Source organism: Seriola aureovittata, chromosome 4 (genome assembly GCF_021018895.1).
Source record: "Seriola aureovittata isolate HTS-2021-v1 ecotype China chromosome 4, ASM2101889v1, whole genome shotgun sequence".
In the NCBI taxonomy this organism is placed as follows: Eukaryota; Metazoa; Chordata; class Actinopteri; order Carangiformes; family Carangidae; genus Seriola; species Seriola aureovittata.
In genome coordinates, this window is record NC_079367.1 from 26,193,944 (window position 1) to 26,211,787 (window position 17,844).

The window sequence follows — 17,844 nt, forward strand, 5'->3', positions numbered from 1 at the left end:
TCTGCTCTGTCGATTGTTGTTTTTTACATGCAGCATACACACAGGCACATTAAGGCACATGTGTCATACTGTATTTCTGGCTGACATGGTATTGTCACTTTTTCTTTTTTTTTTTCACTTTTTTCTGGCGACAAAGTGGGAAGTTGACATTTTAAGACATAATAACTGTGGTGAAAGCTTTCTGGGCTGCACTCTGAGGCCAGCAGAGGTGCTCTAATTGAACAGGGATAGAGCAGAGGTGAAGTCCAGGAGTGAAACAACAGTACAGCGGCTCCTCTTATTCCTTTTTTAAGTTTTCTCAGATGTTTGTTGCTGCTGTTCTAGTTATTCCTCTTAGTGATTGAGGCACATTCTTTTTTGTTTCTTTGCAATACAGAATTACAAACCCCGTAGAATAGAATTTAACTTGATGTAGAGAAGGCATGCATTCTCTCTTATATAATACAATTTACCAATAACATCATAACAGTGGGAGGCACACACACTGTTAAAAATTCTATTATTATTTCCAAAAATCTTGTCTTTCTCTCTGCAGTGTTTTCTTCAGTCTGTGCAGCAGCTCAGCATCCTGCCCGCTCTGGAAATCTGACAAAGGTTTGACTTGTTCTCAGGTTTTTTTGCATCACAAATTCAGGCGGCACACACAGCCGGGTGCACAGCAGTGGAGACACAAACCGACACGGCATCCGTGAGGACGGTGAGGTTTGTTCCGGTTTTAAACACAATTTTGGGTAATTATATTAATTGCTTCATGTGACTTAACCCTGTCAAAACCAACAACCGAATTCTGTCATGCCCTCATTGGAAAATGTCCAGCGCTTTTTGAAACACACCCAAGTATGCAGCATGTGTTCCAGGCGGATTATCTAATTCTGTCATGGATTGTAGTTTTATTTAGTTTTGAGGCTTTATTTCGTGCGGGGGAACTAAAAGACTGTTGAAGAGGGACTTGATCTTCACCTCCATACACAAACCAAAAACAAGCTGGATGACTGCTGCACAGAAAAGGAATAGTTTTTATTTTACAGCTAATGAAATGTTCCTCACGTAACTCCATAATACCAAATGCTTATTTCGTTCCTAATTGTAAGGACCCCTCAGTGGCTCTTGTTCTTGCAGTTGCTTTTTGAAAAAAAAAAGACAAAAATCAGAAAGCACCATCGTCCTCTATGCAACTCCCATCATAAATCTCCTCATCATAAAATCTTTAGAAAATTGATTGATCGAATTAACAGCCATCAAACAGAAGTTCCCATTCGTCAAAGTTCAGCATAGATACAGATATAAACTGTCCCTCACTGAGCTGTCTGACATTCAGATTCACACGAGAGAACACACTCCCCGGAGGGCAAACTGTCCATGATTGAAGCTGCCGAGTGTGAAGTCGTGTAACCATAAATATGTAGCAGCTGCCTGTTAATATGTCTGATAACGTTGATGAGTAAAACGCTCTCATCCTGCAGCTGCTGGGCAAATGAACAACACAAACAAAACAACAAGCAAACAAACCTTCCTCAGATAAATAAGGGTTCAAAAAAAAAAAGAAAGAAAAGAATGGGTGCTGCTGTAGTTTACACACGGGAACAGTGTTTCATCAGACACGTGCCAGCTCGCGTAGTGAGATAAATGACAGGAGCAGGACAGAAAAGCTGTCGGGGAGATTGTGACAGGGCCCCAGGGGATGATGGGTAATGGCACAGTATAATGTGTGTATATACATGTACATGGTGTGAAACTGTGTAACGCTCAAGTGTATCAAAACCACAACTGCTAAAGATATACAGATGTGTGTGATGTTAAACACGTACTTCGACACTGGAATTCAACATGTTGTTATTACGTTCTAGGCGATTCCAGTTTTAGGTTTTACCATCGTGGCTGGTTTGATCTCGACTCATCGCACCTTTGATCTGCCCTTCCCTCTCGAGCTCTGAAGAATATTGGATTTTCAGGGAGCTTACTCATCCTCACGGGTGTAGCACCTTCAACACAGGGCCAGAGTCCTGCTGGTCTGCTGGTCAGATACGTCATCTGCAGTGCTACAGAGAGACACCACACACTTCTATAGAACAGGAAGGAAAGGACAGTTTTGTTATATTTATTTCATACCAAATGTTGTTGTCTAACACTTTTCTAATTGAAAACATACCTTTATTTTAAATACGTTATTTTGTCCACAGCGGATGATGAAAATGAGTGAAGGATTCAAAATGATCATTGTCTCATGACTATGGTGTCTGTTGTTTGCTGCTCTGCAAAAGCTCCACAGAATCCAATCATTGTGTAAATGACCATTTTCAGTCCATTAATCTGTACTGAATGCAGAATGGTGAATGATGTTGCAAATGGTCATTTACTGTAAATGATGAAAGTGCAGCTTTATCCACCAATAGAAGTTGGAAGTATCTCTGTGAGATGTTTATCTGATATTGTTACTGCGGAGCAGGTTTTCTTGCTGCAACTGAGCCATTATAAATGTCTGATAAAATCATTAAAACAGCTTCCATTAGCATTCAGTAAATATGTCTCTTTAACTTTGTCAAAGAAAGTCTAGAGACCAAGAGGAGGTTATATAAGCACTGGGTGTGTTCTTTACAAAGACCATGCCGCCACATCAGTAAGTTGTTTGTGATCACTTATTGTTTATTTCCTTTGAATCCTGTTTACATGCTCTGAATCCTGATTTATAGTGTATTTGACAGATCCTGAAGTATTGTTTGAAGTGATTTGATACTTTGAGGCAGAAATGTGTGGAAGCAGATCATATGTCGTGTTTACAGCTACTTAGTATATTTCCTTTGAGATCAGTTCAACACTGTAAGTGAGGACAATTGTTTTCATTTAGCAGAGAAAGTCGTTGATTTTTGTTTCTGGTACAGAAAAATCATCCGTTCACCCATTCCTCCATCCATTCATTGACCAACTCCCCTCATTCAATAAATGGTTAAATAATAGTAATGATAATAATCTTTATTTATAGAGCAATTTTCTAAACCCAAAACGGCTCTTGGGTGCTTGTGTTTAAATGTGTATATCAGTTAGAGGCTCTATGGTCCAGTTATCCTCATAGTACAAGGCAATAATAATGTTAAATAAAGTTTTACTGACTTTTTACTCTTTCTGTTATCATTATTATTATTATCATTATTATTGCATGGTGGTCTTTGCCTCTGCTCTCTCTCTCGCTCTCTCTCCTTCACTCTCTCTGTGTCTCTCAACCCTACCGGTCGAGGCAGATGGCCAGTCTGCTTCTGCTCGAGGTTTCTGCCTCTTGAAAGGAACTTTTCTCTGCTTGCTCATGGTGGCCATTGTTGGGTGTCTGTAAATAATATTAAGAAGAGAACGGTTGAAAAAGTGCCTGGAGATAACTTCTGTTGTGATTTGCGCCTATATAGATAAACATTGACTTGACTTGACTTTTACAAGCACGCTACACTGTTACTGAATATATGTCTATCATCCAAATATTTTTCTGGGTGTGTAGACCGCAGGTCCCAGAAGTGTAAGGTCATTTTTCTTTTCATAAAGTGAATACATGCAGCGATCATTTTTGAATTTGGTTTTATCATCCTCCAGTGATTCCTCTGTGAACACCAGAGACACATAATTAATAATTGAGACCGAACAGAAACAGAAAAGATTGCAGTCGTTGGTTTCAGAGAGAGTGAGTTTGCTTTGTAGGACGACTCAGTGAGGGACAGGAGGACAGATTTTGGTGTCTTCCATATTTTTTTTTTCCTCTCAAACAAGTATGTATCACACACAGATTCTTTTTTTTTTCTTTTCTTTCTCCAAATTTTTACAATCCCACATCACAAGAACTGGATCCCAGAACCCCAAACCCTCTAAATAAGCATTTAGCTGAAACATATGTGACGCTAAATAAAACACGGACACACTTGGCTGTGCCCAGGCGATGACAGATGGAGAGTTAAATGGCTTCATTTCATCCAAAATGCTTTGTACTGCAGGTCCTTCGCTGTGTTCACTGCTCTGTCAGGTGTCATTTGAAAGCAAGGACTCTATTTCTTTATTTCTCTATTTTTTTTGGGCATTTAGAAAATGCAATTTATTTATTTAGTTTAGAAGTGTGTAGTCCAGGATGTGTCTCTGGAGGCCTACAACGTAAGACAGGATATCCATTAAAGGTTGAACATATTCCCACAAAGTAAGCCATATTCAGTCATATTCTCACAGGTCGATACGTCTGGTGTGCAGAGGTCAGCTCGGGCGGGTGTCATTATTTCAGCAGGGTGCCCACAGAACTCAAAAACCCTCACTGCCCCTGTAGAGATGGTTGAACAATAGCTGTAGGTGGTGATGTTTTTCTCTGCTTTTTGTCCCGGAGGCTTTTCTCATCCATTTTTAAGCGGCTGGTGGTGAGTACAAGCTCAGAGGCAGCCTGCGATGGTGCTGCTGTAAACAGTCTCTGTGTCGCTCTGCCTGTCAGCTTCCACTCAGACCTGAGGATAATCTGTATATTTATGAGCATGTTGTAGGATGGTATCTGTGTGATTTTGTGTACATCAGATAGAGATGGTGGGAAAAAAAGGCCCAAACCATTACTCAATGTCCCTTCCTCTCCTCAGCTGCTGTTGGTATATCTGTGTGCTGTTATAACAGTCTATTCAATTGCATCTGTATGTATGTGTTTGTGTGTTTGTGTGTGTGTGTGTGTGTGTGTGTGTGTGTGTGTGTGTGTGTGTGTGTGTCTTGTTTGGCCCAGATGTCCAGAGAATCTGGGCTACAACCAGTCCACCATTCCTCGTCTCACCCTGCCTGTGTCCGTCTGTTACCCAGCATCCCTCCTGGCTGATGTGGGTTGTTTCCATAACCTCCTCCTGGACGTGGTAAGCCAAGCCTCTGATAGCATCACGGTCAGCAAATGTCCGGTTGCTAATTCACCATCATTGTTCACAGACTGTCTCTGGGATCATATTGGGACGATATGATCTGTGCTGTCATTTTACAAAATTCAGTCGTCCAAGTTATGATTCTGAGTACAAATTTTAATTGAAAACTAACAAAAATATTATTGTTTTAATTTTGGTTTTACTTGGAAGAAGAAGAAGTTTCCTTACATCAGTTACATCAGTTTTATTATTTTGTTTTATTTGAAGTGTTGATCCATAAGAAGATATATTTGTGGTAGTATGAACCTCTCTGGAGCTCTAGTAGCAACAGGTTGGTGAGCCAATCAGACGAGAGGAGGCTCTGAGCCTCTCATCTGAGTGGCTGACTGTTTTCTGAGTGAAAAGCCAGATTTCAGGTAAACACTCAGAGAAACCAAATCCAGCAAGGTTGGATGGTGGGTTCAGGTGGGCGGGGGTTGGGGCATGACTGAGAGCGGTGACTGCTTTGTTATGACATCACAAAGTTACAGAAGTCCTGACAGCTGGTTTTAAGGTTCAGGTTCTGAATACAGGCTGTGTGCATTTCTCTGTGGACTGAGCGCTCTGATACTTTCACAGTATTAATATAGAACCTAGACCTGATCTATAATCAAACACGTGGAAATCTACCTTTATACAATAGGACACCTTTAATATCATATGATTCGATACAGGAAAAATCTAATATTATGATTTGTGAATGAGATCATTATCATTTTTGCTGAATGGGACTTCACATGAGTTGTTTTTCTGGAGGTCTTGCAATGTATGCGTGTGGTTTATGTCCATGCAGTTCAGTCTGCGTCTGTGTGGATGCATCAGTGCTCGCTCGTGTTCAGGTGCATGTGTGACTTTGTATCTGTAGTCTACACACAGGATGAGCTACAAACTGGACGAACTAAGGATTTGCATCTCTGTCTGTACATGAATTCACTCAGACGTGCAGGGATGAGTTTGTCGGCACTCTGTCAAACCAACAGATTTGAGGGGAGCAGAGGCCAAATACCAGGCTGCCTTCTGCCAAAGAGGAAGTTACTGAAAATGACATCAACAGCCCAAAACAAATGAGAACACAATTTACACCCATGTCTCCTGCCACAGTGAGGAGACATAGATTTATTGGTCATTGTTTCATTTGACTCAAAAGCTACAAAATTGTACAAAGCAAGGTTATTAACGTTAACTTAAACGAACAAAATAACTATATATAGATGTGAAAAAACATTGTCATTAACTGAAATAATAATAAAAAATGAGCACTCATAGAAAAACAATCACTAACTGAAACTGTACTGTTTACAAAACTTACTGAAATTATAGAAGAAAAGTCTTTAGTTCTCATCTTTGTCAATTTATTTCGTAGATAAGCCGAGTACTTTGGGTGAATATTAAATCTATCTTCCATTTTTTTGTCTGTGCAAATGGAGCAGTATCTTACCAGCTGACCAGTACATGTGCACTTTAGGCGTCCAAAACATTCACCGCACATTAATACATGTATTAGTGATGAGCCACAGAGCTGCAGGACGCACGACTCGTGCTGGCCAGTCGGTTCATTTAAATAAATCAAACCTCTAGAGTTTGTTGGGTTTTTGATTTTCTTCAAATTTTTTTCTCACATTGACTCGACCTGCATCTCACCTCAGACACAGAGTTACACACATTTTGCCTCTTGTGTAGACTGTTTACACGTTTGTGCTCATAGCTACATGTTGTTGTTGTAGCTGCTGTTGCTGCGTCCAGGTGAATTTTTATGGTAATGACACAAGCACACTGACTAACACATATCTTTTATAGTTGTCTTTTGTTGATATTGTTCATCCGTCCAATTCTATATTATAACCTTGGTACATGGAAGTTGCTAAAAGCACCTTGTTGTGGCTTTACACTGCATCTCCTCAACAAGCTTATATTATATATACTGAAGCATTTTCTATTTCAGTTGAATTCCATTTACTTCAGTCTTAATAATAGTTTCCTATACCATAATGTGGTAAATAATTGATGCAGTGTAATGAGATCAGATCTGAGTGCTGCAGCAGGAAAGCACAGTTTGTATGAGAATGTGATAGTGATCAGATTTTTTCTGCTCCAGCTGTGTTGATGCCTCTTTTCTCTTTCTGGACCAAAATCCATTTTTCACCTCACTTGAAGCATCAGTGGAGCTCAGCTGTGATCACAAGCCAGCAGCATAAATGTTCTGTCAACAGACAAACACACCTGACTTCCTGTGTTGTGGTAGTTCACTCAGTGAGTTTTGCTCGCTCACTTCTGTCACTTATCATCCGGTGTTGTTGTCTGCATCATTCAAAACATGCAACTGGCTCAAACCTGACCTTTGCCCCCAGAAGTGTGAGTCTGCGGCATCGTTTTCCCTCCTCTGTGTGAGCCAGGTGTTTTGGGGAGTGACCTTCATTAGCTCTTATGCTAATCCCCTCTTTAAACAAAGTGAATCAATTAACCAAATGACCGTCTAATGAAGGCATCGCCTTGCATATTGATGCTTTATTTTTGAACGAGCATTTGCATTCGAATGGCGTAATGAATTCTCGCCTGACAACTGACTGGTGGTAAATCACAGCAGTGCGATGAATCATAGAAAATCTGTCTCAATAACGAGTGCTGAAATGCATGTGGGGTGCGGAGCGATGAGGAGAGATATGTGCTAATTGCCTGCTGTGTGTCCTGGTCCTGGATCATTCTTTCTTTCCTCAGGCTCAGCTGTCATATGGTCTGTTTCACAGCTCATCGAATAAAGGGAACAGTCCACACAAAAGCTTTGCACCATTGAAAGCAATAAAAAAGATCACTTTAAAGGTGAAAGCCTTCTCTATGTGCTGCATAATTTTTTTTAATGTTTTTATTTTCAAACTTTGCTTACAGTGAGTTTGTTGTTGAGGATTTGCTGTGAATTAACAGTAAATCTTGCGGTATGGTATTAACAAGATTTCTGCTGGCAACAAACATGAAAGTGGCAATTAACATTTATGTGTATATGTGCTGAAAGAGGAGATGTGTTTTCACTTTTGCTTCATTTGCATAGAGATAGAATTTACAAAGGCCAAAACAAAAACAAAACAAACAAGCAAATAAATGATGGACCCATTTAAACCATAATCTGCCTGTCCCCTCATTATAATGAAGGGGAGTGACACATTGCGTTGATAATCAATCTGCATTAAAAACCAATTGTCAACTATTATTCATGTCCACACATTTTCAACCAGCCATATTTGCATTGGAAATGAAATTTACTGGTTGTTGCTTCCTGTTTTAAGCATGAGTCTTTAATACTAGTTGTTGGTTATGAATAAGTTAATTTTACAATTACAACTACAGGTAAGAACAATATACAAATGTTTAAACCCCCCGAACTGTTGTTTTTACTTCTATTGGGGGATTCCAAGTCTTAAGCAGGGGTGTCATACCCCCCCAATCCTCTCCGTAATTCAAACCCTGGTTACATCATAAAATTTGATTTACAATAGCCCTGGAGCTGTAAGTGATATAATTTTGTTTCTTTTTCAGATCATGATTGCTACTAAATTTAAGTGTAGAAAGCACTGAAAGGAGAAGTGGGCCTATTGCATTCACTCATGAGATGAAGGAGGACATAAAATAAATATGAACCTTGTGAAGACACCAACCAACCCCCGAGAGGTGAATGAAATCCAGACAGATGATAAATGAAACTCCTCTCTGTCTCCCTCACTTACTCACAGTACATCTGAGGATGTTACCGTCCCACAGAGACAGGGCACATGTGCGCATGTGTGACAGAGATCATTGGCGGGTATCAGGTGAAGCATATTTTCTTGTAACCTCTGTGTCCTGTGGTCTGGCGTATGCTGTGGAGCCCAGAGAGTGTGATTGATGAATGAACCACAGGCAGGATCTCAGGCGCGAAGCCAGCTCGGTCTGTGAGCTGAATCACACCGAGCTGATTATTATCCATCACACACAAGGCCTGAAATAAAGACCTGTGACACTTGAATCAGCTCTAACTGAGAGATTTCTTTTTATTGACCCTGAAACTGAAGGCTGCTGATGCCACTTGTGTATAACACAGGTTGTGTAATACACAGGTGTGTTATTTTTTTGCCACAACCTCTTGTATAAAAAAAAACTGTAACACCTTGTTCCAGAGTCAGTCTGCATGTGTGACCCACACTGCCACTGATGGAGGATCACTCCAACAGGAACTGTTTGTTCTGCACATTTTTAGCCACACACCAGTGATCAAAGCAGCTTCCTGGCGTTGATCAGTCACAGGGAAATAAAATGACACACACCGAAACTTCACATTTTAGCCTCTCAGGATCCAACATGTTCTGGTTCCAGTGTCACAGTGTCCAGAGTCGGGAAAAGTTTCATTTGATTAGTTTATAGGGGTCACGTGAGGTGATGAACCCTACAGATCACCATCACTTGTAGCCACATTTAGCTCTTTGTTCTTGTTATACTGCAAATTTACTGTACGGTTGAGTCCCACGGTTTTCACTAGACCCCTTTCCAGCAGCAGTAAAAATCTGTTTTCAGCTTGAAAACCTCTTATAAACCCAGTGTACAAGCATCAAACTGCAGACAGACTAAAGCAAGTGGCTAGCAGGTGACCATAGTGGAGCATTTAGCAGCTGGAATCAGATATTTTTCTCCGGAGTTGATGGAGGCCAAACCAGAGCTAAAGAATTTAACATCCATCTGATGGGCATAAATATAACTTCACATGAATGAGAATTGTGAACACGCACCCTAACAAGGTGATCATTTGTCAGGCCTTTGTGTAAATCAGTGTTTTGTGAAGTTTTTCTGCCCCTGAGGAGCCAAGAATTGATTAAAGGTTGATTTGAGGGAAATACTCGCATTAGCAGTGTCAGCAGTGCAGCGTTTACTGTATCCGGCAGCAGCAGCAGCATCATCACCATCACCATCATCATCATCAGCAGCAGCAGCAGCAGCAGCAGCATCAGCAGCAGCAGCATCATCACCATCAGCAGCGGCAGCATCATCACCATCAGCAGCGGCAGCAGCAGCAGCAGCAGCAGCAGCAGCAGCAGCAGCAGCAGCAGCAGCAGCAGCAGCAGCAGCAGCAGCATCATCACCATCAGCAGCGGCAGCAGCAGCAGCAGCAGCAGCAGCAGCATCAGCAGCAGCAGCAGCAGCAGCAGCAGCAGCATCATCACCATCAGCAGCGGCAGCAGCAGCAGCAGCAGCAGCATCATCACCATCAGCAGCGGCAGCAGCGGCAGCGGCAGCAGCAGCAGCAGCAGCAGCATCATCACCATCAGCAGCAGCAGCAGCAGCAGCAGCAGCAGCAGCAGCATCATCACCATCAGCAGCAGCAGCAGCAGCAGCAGCAGCAGCAGCAGTGGCCCAGATGTAGTGAGATTATCCTTGTTCCTGCTGCTGTTGTCAATTAGAGCGCAGTAAAGTGCCGCTGTATAACCTCAGCCTTCATGAGCATGCATAAAGACGTCCATCCATTTTGTATTATTTATACAGTCCAGCTATCAGTGGCAACAGACTAGTCATGTCCTTGTCCACATCCTCCAGCTCCTCCTGGGGGTCCCACCCAAGCCAGATGGGATATGTAGTCCCTGCAGTGGGTTCTTTGTCTGCTCTGGGGTCTCCTCCCGGTTGAACATACCCCAAATACCCCCAACTCCACCTGTAAAAAGCCATGGACATTTGGGCTCAATCTTATTCGTCCCTGACATTTATTGTCCCTGCTGCCTGTTGTTTGGCGCTCAGCCTGCGTTACATGGTTGAATATATGGATTTCAGGCAGGATGCCAAGCAGAAAGTCAAGTCTTAGAGCTGAATCACACTCCCCTGATCAATTCATCAAATAACACAATAAAGACATATTCCCTGTCACAAGTCACTTGGCAACAGTTGAGAGAGTGCCAACTTTTTATAATTTACTGAAATTTGACACAACTGTTGAAGCCTCAAAGGTCAACATTGTGTTGGCTGTGTAATGTTGCGGTAAGTCCTGTTATGCTTTATTGCATTAGAACAACAACTGTTACGCAATATATAACAGTTACTGCATCATATACTGTATGTTTGTGCACATTATGCTACGGATGGAAAGCTGATGAGAGAAGGCTACACGTGGGGATTACCTGTGCTCTCGCTAACCTTTTCCCGAACTCATCTAAAACATGCTGAGCTCTGTATTTGCTTTGCTGTATAGATTCCCTACAGCCCAGACGGTTTTATTCAACCTGGAAAAAATCACTTGGGGCCTAAACAGGTTTATTTGTGAGGAAAAACTTGGACCAGCACCCAGAAGATCCTTCCTCTGGTTCAGAATCAGGCCTGGTCCAGGTCAGATACTGTATGTGCATTTTATATTTGATTCATAATTATATGTTATATATATATATATATATATATATATATACTTATACGTTGCTTTGACAGCCAGTAATGAATATATTATATATGTATTATTTGTAATTTGTAATATATGTAAATACTCTTCCACTACCATGCACATCTGTAAACAGACAACATTTGTTAATGTGCAAACAGACATTAGCCAATATGAGGATATTTATTTCACTCTAGCAGGACCAGAGTGTTAATATAATGAAGCTGACACGTCTTTAATCTTCAGTGAGCGCCGCCGCTAATTCACCTGCATCCTTGTCTTTGTTCCTGCTGTGATGAAGTTTCCTCTGGGATCAGGGAGATGAATGTCATCGTTTTGTTTCCTAAATGAGTGGCTCTGACACTGCTACAGCAGGTTTAGTAGTTTATCTTCCACTGGGCCAACAACACGTCATATAACATGCTGTGATTTATTATGGAGCTGTGGGATAGCGAGAGTGATTCTGTTGAAGAAAAAGAATGCCAGAGGGATCATGAGCGCTTTTGTGAGTGTGTAGAGATTGTGTCTCTAACACTGTGAAGCTCTAGTCTCTGCACATGGACACAGTGTTAAACACATGAGCAGTCACAGAACACAGACGCCTCACGTTCAGTTGTTGTCTGGAGAAACTGTGCGTACTGTATGCACCGAGTCTGTGAGCAGCCAGCTTGGCAGAAATGCGAGGGGCCAAATATAGGAGCGGGAGGACTGTGTGATTATGAGCCATTGACCAGGTGTGAGGAATGTAAAGGAAATGTCAGCGTAGTAGAGGCTACTGATGGTGACAGTGGGCAAAGCTTTGTAAGATACAATCTCAACATCTCCTGCAATACCTCACTCTGCGTCATGATTGTTTCAGCATACGGATGAGGTTGCTGACCTTTTCCGCCAAACTCGCTCTGAGCTTTTGCAACACGTTGAAAAGCTGCAGCCAATCCAGAGAAATACCGCTCCTGTGGGCAGAGCAGCTAAACATAGGATGATGGTTATCATACCGAATAAAATGCACAGCCCTTGTGCGTGAGTGACTGACATGATTGCATGAGTAAGCAGCATATTTCTGTCAGCTGTTTTGACTGTTCAGTAAGAGATCTCTATAGGGATCTTTTTGTTTTGTGAAGATGCACAATAGACTCTTTTTCTACTCAAAGTTATTCATTCTATAAATCAGTCTGCAGTCGCTCTCCTGCAGCTGAAAACTGCACCAAATGAAAAAACAGAAAAACTGCAATAGTAGAAACAATAGAAATTAGAGCTCAACACAGGTAAAAGTCCAGTTTCCAATCTGCCCGAGGAAAACAGGTTGGCGGAATCTGCGAGCTCCTTAAATGACTACAGTATATATTGGTTTTTATACACCTAATTGTTTTAATTGTTTATCTTGTAATTTCTTTTCTTCCCTTTGAAATCTACTGATGATTCTATTTTATTGCTGCTTTTGTCAAGCACTTTGTAAAGTAAATTTTGAAAAGTGCTCTATAAGTAAAGATATAAGTATAATAGAATACAGTATCTCCTAGGTAACACGTCTGCCTCCAACATGCTTAAAATGCTGCAAACCAGGAGAACGTTGTGACCTTGTGTCAGAAGAACACCTGCACCTCTCTGTCTGCACAGCTGAGCCTCGGGGTTTGTCCTGCTCTCACTTTAATTTTTGGCAGATCATTAAAGAATATTGTCACCGGGTGTCGCGTAGCGCAGTGGGTTACGCAGGCGCCCCATATATAGAGGCTCGCTGCAGCTGGCCCCCGGTTCAACTCCCGCTTCGGATGGCCCTTTCCTGCGTGTCATTCCCCCTCTCTCTGCCTCCCCATTTCCTGTCTCTCCACTGTCCTGTCCATTAAATGCACAAAAAAGCCCCCCCCCCCCAAAAAAAGAATATTGTCATGATAAAGGAAATAAGTGATGTAAAGGTGTATGAAAAGGCTTTTGGTTACCTTTGCATTTCTGAACCTATTTTTGTTCTTTGTCTGTGGATGAGTGACAGGTGAAACAACAACATAAAATTGCATGAGAAATAAAATTGCAATTTCTTGGACTAAAGTTAAGAAGAACGCTCTTTTCACGTCACTGCTGTGAGCCATCGAGCCAGCGGGAGCCCACAGACCGGTCCTTGACTGCCACAGGAGGCCTTTTCTTTGCTGCAGCAGTGGTGAGTAGATCTTATCCACTGGCTTCTGGGTTTACTTTGAATGACAAGGCAGCCACAGAGCAATGTGTGAGGACTGTGTCTCCGCAGTCCAGTAAACACAATTATATGAATCTCATCATCAGAAGGATAGAAGATAGTTTCTGACAGTTTTCTTCCATCTTCGCTGCTCGTTTCAAGTTTTTATTTCAAACAGTGGATGTCATCTCTCATTTCATTTAATATGGACAGTTGCATTAACAAGGCAGGAACTCTGAATCATGGTGGTCATCATGACAGACAATATATCACCAGTCAAATATCATTAGACTATCTTCATTAGACTATCTTCTGGAAGTTTGTTGCTGACATTGTTTGTTGTTCTTGTTTTTTTAGAGAATCCATAAATTAGTTTTAAAAAAAAAGCCAAACATAAGAAACAATTGTGAAAAAATGCAAAGTTTTACATGAATGTTTGCTTTTGAAAATCTGGTTTAAACTGGCTTGTGAGCTCAATAAATGCTTTGCCAGAACTCTGTTTTGTGTGTATTTTCGAGGCACAGTCTCATTTTCTGCACTTCAAATCATATGGAGATTCTCTTTAATTCATGATTCATGATTCTCGGGCAACAGGAATATTTTGTCACATTATTTGTTCACTGCAAATGAGCCCACTATTGTTATTCTGGGTAAGGATTTCATTTGAATGCCTAAAATATGTGTGTAATACAAGTTAAATATTATAAAACTACTTAACAATACTCAAATGTACCTGTCTATATCCCAGCTGGGCAGCTGCCACCTTGTCAGTCACCTGCTCCATGAATTTACATTGGGACATTCAGTTAGCTGCCCAGCTCCATGAACTCAGACGTGATGTTTTCAGCAGCTGCCTGCCTCCGTGCAACGGAGGAGGCTGGCTCAGTGTTGTTTTGGTTGAACCTCCTCCTGTCAGTAACAAGGTAAACAGCAGCAGGATATGAACTAACTAACTTCCTCATGAAACCTATTCACCCCCTAACTGTCCATAAAAATGAGTAGGCTACTTTTCTAATTGATTTATATTTACATATTTATTTGTATCGCCTCCTCGCAGCAGAGAGGTCCTCATTCACAAAGCAGTCCGTCTTTGGACTGTGGGAGGAAGCTGACTTTGAACACACCAAACTGCTCATAGGTGTGAATGTGTGTGATGGTGTGAATGTGTGTGTGATGGACACGGTGAAATGTCCTGGGTGTTCCAACAACTCCTCCAACCCCAACCTGAACAAATATGTTGTTTTGTCCGACCCTCTGGTACGACCCATAATGTCTACGTGTCTCCTGGAATAGTGCAGGCGTACCACATCTTGGGTTGTCATGGTTACAACAACAAACACTTTGCTACTTGGTTTGTGATTTTGGTTAAAATAAGTACTTCCTCAACATTAGACGTTCTTTGTTGTCATGGTTACAATAATAGCAACGTGGTTAACTTTGTCCAATGCTCATGGATGATAGAACCAACATGCTACATTCACATGGGAATAAAACACCCCTCTCCTGTGTCACAGACCTGTGTTTTGTTGACTCACCGTCCACGCCATCATCCTCAAAACACGGACTCCATATAGGCCACTATCTACTACAGCTGCTGGTTGTCACGTAGCAACAAAATGATGACTATGGGTCATAACGACCTGCTGCACAAACAGCCTGTGCACTCGGTTTTTTGTTTGTTTGTTTTTTTTACTTTTGCACAGTACATTGAAATGGCTTTAGCCTCCATGACCTTGAATGGGAATAAACTGGTAGTAAATATACAGACTGGTGAAGCATTTGTATTTGTTGTTTTAGTAATGTTGTTGATGTTGTCATTATTTCTCTTATTTTTTCTGTATAGCTGCCATGCTATTATTGTAATCCTTGGCAAAGAATAACATCATATTCTCAACTGAGACAAATAAATAATTAGACCAGTTTCTTATTGGCAGGTTAACTGGTGTTTCTTTTTGACTTTGCCTTTAAGGCTTTGTTTTATTTCGGTGTTGTCCAGGATCACACTTTTGACAATAAACATTTAGTGTTCACTGTGTGAGAACGTGTCACAGTGGTGTTGGTTCAGATCCCTCAGCATCTCCGTGGTCGTCAGCAGCTGTCGGGTCATATCAGTCTGGACTTTAGTTTCACTGCAGCAAATCTCACACAGACGTATTGACTCATTAGATTCCCCTTTGAAAAAATCTAGATGAAGCAACAGCAGGAACAGGGACACTGTGACTCATTCCATCAAGAACACACACACACACACACACACACACACACACACACACACACACATATATATATATATATAGAGAGAGAGAGAGAGAGAGAGAGAGAGAGACACCCAGAATTGCAGTCACGCTCACACACATGCACATACACACACCTCATGACGATGAGCTTTCCGAGGCTGAACTGGTGTAGGAACCGAGCACAGATTGGATATGTGAAACATGGTGTGTGCTGCATGTGTGTGTGTTTGTATGTGTGTAGTAGTCTGTATAGAAGGAGGAGATCAGAATAGCTCACAGTGTTCCCTGCATGAGGCACATAATAAACCCAAACCTAGTAAAAGTGCTAAGGCTGCACTTTATTTCAAAGTTCTCTGTCTGACTTGCTTGAGAAATTATTTACCAAGTTCACTTGTTTACTTTCTCTTACACCACTGTCTCCTTAACTAACTATGGTTATTCATTCATTCATTCATTCATTTATTAATTTATTCATTCATTTATTCATTAGCCATACTGCTTAGCCTTATAGGGTCGTGCGGGTGCTGGAGCCAATCCCAACTGGCATTGGGTGACACCCTGGACAGGTCTAACTATGGCGATGTGCATTTTATTAATAATCTTGTGGAACATGTCATTATCGAGGTAATCCATGATTTAAATGAAAGTTTCCCTCGTGTTCAGACAGCCACACAACCAGAATAACTTCCTGCTATAAATGAATGAAATACTGGCTCTCTCTAATGTCGGTATCATGGTGCATTTAAACTCCAAACTGGTTTGTCAAACAGAAACTGGACTACAAAGTTACAGGTTGCTCCTACTAAAAATATGCATGGATGCAATGGATGCATTCATAACAGCACGACGGTCACATGACCAAATCAATCTGAATGTGAATAACAGGCCTGGGTGATTGGAACCTACAATCATGTGAGTGTTATATAAAAAGGAGGATAAATTGCTGCAGATTGGTTTACAGTACACCAAGCATCAAAACATATGGAGCAGTGATTTCTCTTTTCTTGTTTGTTTTATGCATCGTATCCTCCGGGCTTTATAGGTCTGTATTAGTTGATTTACTGTGCCCACGATCTTTTCTGCTGTATTTACTATCATGTGATATGTCATACACTGTCAATAAACTCAGGACCTCCTTGAAAAACACCTACACTGACCTCAAGAGACATTCCCGCTGTAAAGCTTAGAGAAAATAACACATTTACTGTGATTCATTCAAAGGTACTTGTTGCTTATTGGAGACTATACAGACTATACAATAACCAAAGGGTCACAACCACATATTGTATCCATGCCGGAGACGTCTGACTCCTACCTGCTGACTCACGCTAAGTCACGCCGGGTGAGATCCCTCTAAATGCCTCAAAATATGAAAAATAATGGTTGTAACTATGACAGTAAAAATGTGGGTGGCATTTTGGCAGGGTCTTTTTTTTTTGTAGTCTGGCGTTCATAGTGGGCACATTACCCTGAATTTAGATTACCATCGTTAAACTTACAATACCCTGTTAGACATATGCATTCATCTTGATTAAACTGACAGGAATAGGAATAAAGAAGGAGAGTGGGTGTGTAGAAAAGTGCTCTGACATCAACCTCGTAGCCTTCAGGAGAAATCAACCACCGGCTTCTAACAGGTATTTAGCCTGCAAATCTCTTTCAGTCGTTCTTCTTTTCTTACTTTTTCAAGACTTTTTTTTATTTCTAGGTTTTGGCTGCACCTTTGGTGATAAGCAATCATTCCTCTGTGTGTTAAAGAGTTGAATAGCAGGTCAAAAGATGTCGAGATGTGCAGGTGAAAACTGGTTGAAAAGTGAACATTTTTTTAGACTTGTACTCTGCATATAACCAACAGCATTTCACTGACAGTGTTTGTTTGCTTATTGATAAGTTGGCCAGTGTAAAACCTTTCATTAACTGTTTAATGACTATATACTTTATGCTAAACAGCAATTTATTTACATGAAGGAGTTATAGATCCTCAGCCTAACAGGTACTTTCCTCAATGTGAACAAATTTCAGGAGCATGATGAGTAAATGCTAAATCAGGGGAACTGTGATATGTTTGTTGGCAAGAGCAGAACCACCTGTCAATGCGTTTGTTTGGTTCTTATTTAGGTCAGGGTGACAGGACAGTGGCAGGAGGGTGAACACAGCCACAGTGACTTC